Here is a 3,567-nt window from a genome sequence, read left to right as displayed (position 1 = left end):
CTTTGTATTATTTATTCCATACTGTATTTTTTTTCTTTCGTATCATTACCAATTTCTTAGAAGATTAGAAAGACTTAATGAGAGTAAGAGAGAGAAAGAGAAATAGATCGATAGATAGAAATATATATATAGAGAGAGAAAGTGTGTGTATGTGTGTGTGTGTGTGTAAGAGAGAGAGAGAGAGAGAGAGAGAGAGAGGAAGGAGAGAGAGAGAGAGAGAGAGAGAGAGAGAGAGAGAGAGAGAGAGACTTGGATTGGGAGGGAGGAGATATAAAAAAAAGAGAGAAGAGAGAGAGATAGAGAGAAATAGAAAGAGAGTGAGAGAGAGAGAGAGAAAGAAAGATAGTGAGAGATAAAGAGAGAATAGAAAGAGAGTAAGGGAGAGAGAGAGAGAAAGAAAAAGAGATAGAGACAGAGAGACGAACATATACATACATAAATACACGTGTACACAGATCCAAAAACGCATGCCTATCTTAAGCGTGAAAAGCATCAATCAGAAAGCCAACCAGCCTTACAACTAATACACTGCGAATAGGCCTAATTTTCCCCCCTTAGATCTCAAGTGACTTCAAAATTCCAGCCGGGGCTAATTATCCTTAATGTATATTTTTTTCATATATTTAACGCTTTCCTGGACCTTAATAAAGCTCATCAAAGAGTGAGTGAGTGAGAGAGAGAGAGAGAGAGAGAGAGAGAGAGATGAAATCAAGACTCTGATCGAAAGACGAGTGAGGAGTGATGTGGTAGAGTGGGTGAGAACCAAAGAGGTCCGAAGGAAAAAGATTGCGGGACTGGCCTGAGGATACATACGGAAATACGGAGGCGGCGTACAAATGTCATGAGGAGACCTTGAGAGGGAGGGGGACGGGATGGGATGAGAGACGACAATTGGGGAGGTAGAAGTTACGCTTTCCAAGGAATGAGGAAAGTGTAGCCGGAATTGTGAACGTGTAATATGTCACATCTTTTACTCAGATTTGTTCGAGAACAAGCACAAAGAAGGAACAAAGAGGGAAGAGAACGAAAGAGATACGATACGGAAGAGAGAGAGAGAGAGAGAGAGAGAGAGACGAACAATCACACACATAAATACACATGTACACTGATCCAAATACGTTTACCTACCTAATGCGTGAAGGACATCAATCAGAAGCCAGCCAGCCTTACATGTAATAAACTTCCAATAGGCCTAATTTTCCCCCCAAATTCCAGAGGCAAATTATCCTCAATTTTTTTTTTCTTCATTTCATTAACGCCTTCCCGAACCTTAGTAAAACTCATCAAAGATTTCGCCAGATTAAAGAAAGTTAATTTTAATGAAATCATCATCTGTTATTTTCATACATTAATATCTATGCAGTAGCAAATATATATATTTTTTTTTTGTAATAGACTTCATAAATTGATGTTGTTATAGATATGTACGACTTATTAATACATAACTATATATATTTTTTTCTATCTTTGACACCCATTCCTTAACGGTATATATATACATTTATAGCAAAGGAAAATGCTTTATCATCCGAAATGAATGTATTAAGAGTCAACAGATATGAACTTGTGTGTCAGCGTGGGTTTCGGCCTTCGTGTATGACGAAGTTTGTGAATTTCGTTATGTTTTTTTTCTATGTTTGTCTGCTTTTGTATGTTTGCTGTGTGAATTTGTTCTTTTTTTGCTAGTTTGTTATTGTGTTTGTGAGCCATCCGTGTGCCCCTCAACGTCGAAGCGTGTTGTGTTCGTAGTCGTGTGTGCATGCGTGTATGTATGCATTTTGGATGTGTTTGTATGAACAGGCACGTGTTGCTTGTATGTCTGTGAGTGTGTTTAGATAGAAACAAGAAATAATGATAGCTGCAAATAGTTCAATATGTTAGGCGATATTTTAGTCTAGTCCTCTTTTTATCACCCTGGCTAACAGCACATGCGTGGGTAAGCTTTGATACATCTGTCACATGGTGATAAAAACTCCGGTTGAAAAAGAATGGAATCACATAGCTATCCCCCTGTTCATTTGGCACCCATACAATTTTTCAAATTTGTGGGCATTCAATGCTGAAACTCACATATGGTCATGCATTTTGTGGATATGCAATGCTGAAATTGATATATGTCATGGTATGGTATTGTATTGCGAATTTAGTAAATTTTGTTGTGAAACATGACACGTTTCCACCGTAGAATTATCCACGCGGAATAGTCGAAGTTAATTGATTTCTTAATAACTGATTTTTTTTATTACTGATGTGAAACTTCAACAATATATATATATATATATATATATATATATATATATATATATATATATATATATACATAATGTATGAAAAACATATGTATATATATGTATACCATACAATAAATACATATAGAGATGACCACCCCCCCCCCCTCCCCCCCACCCACCCCCCCCCCCCCCCCTCTATATTTATATATATATATACATACATGCTAACAAGTAAAAAAAAAAAAAAAAAAATTATATATTGATATATTTTTATATATATATAGATTATAGATATATTATATATATTTATTATATATATATATTATATTATATATATGTGTGTGATGTGTTGTGTGTGTGTGTCCGTGTGTATTCACACACTATTATATCTTTTATTTTATACTATATACATACTTTACTTTCAAGACAATATAGTATATACTTACTATATATATATAATTTATATTATATATCTATCTTCATTATATATATGTATGTTATGCTATGTGCATACACTACACACACACCCACTTATATTGTTATATACTATATATATATACATATATAGTATATATATATATATATCACTATATATATATATACAAATTATATTTAATATTCTTTATATTTCGTGAATATATATATGAGAAGTATATATCATATATATATTTACATATATTTCAATAAATATACTATTGAGTATATATTATATATATATTGATCTTTATATACATGTTATTATATATATATCTATATATAATTATATATATAAATAAATAAATAAATAAATATACTTCTTATATATGTATTTATACAAAATATATATATATAATATAAATTATATTAAATGTAAGTATATATCAATATCTATATGTATAATATATATAGATTTTTCTATATATATATATATATATATATATATATATATATATATATATTAATATATATTAATATATTATATTTATATTATATATATATATATTTATATACATTATATATATATATATATATATATTAATATATATAAATAAAATAAATAAATAAATATATTATATATATATATGTATATATAAATATTATATATATATATAAATATATAATGTATATTATAAATATATATATATCCTATATATATATATATATATATATATATATTATACTATATATATATATGTATATATGATACATCGGTGATAAACGTTCAATAAATGCAATATCTTACCGACTTCTAAGGAAAAGGATCGAAATCCAAGCGGAAAGTTCCATCGCGAGACAGACGCACCGAATACCATCCCAAGGCACTTACTTATAAATTCAGTGTGAGAAAAAAAAACTA

Source organism: Penaeus japonicus, unplaced genomic scaffold (genome assembly GCF_977035675.1).
Source record: "Penaeus japonicus unplaced genomic scaffold, GWHDUDI00000001_assembly GWHDUDI00000010, whole genome shotgun sequence".
NCBI lineage: Eukaryota > Metazoa > Arthropoda > Malacostraca > Decapoda > Penaeidae > Penaeus > Penaeus japonicus.
Note: the sequence above shows the minus strand (reverse complement) of the source record.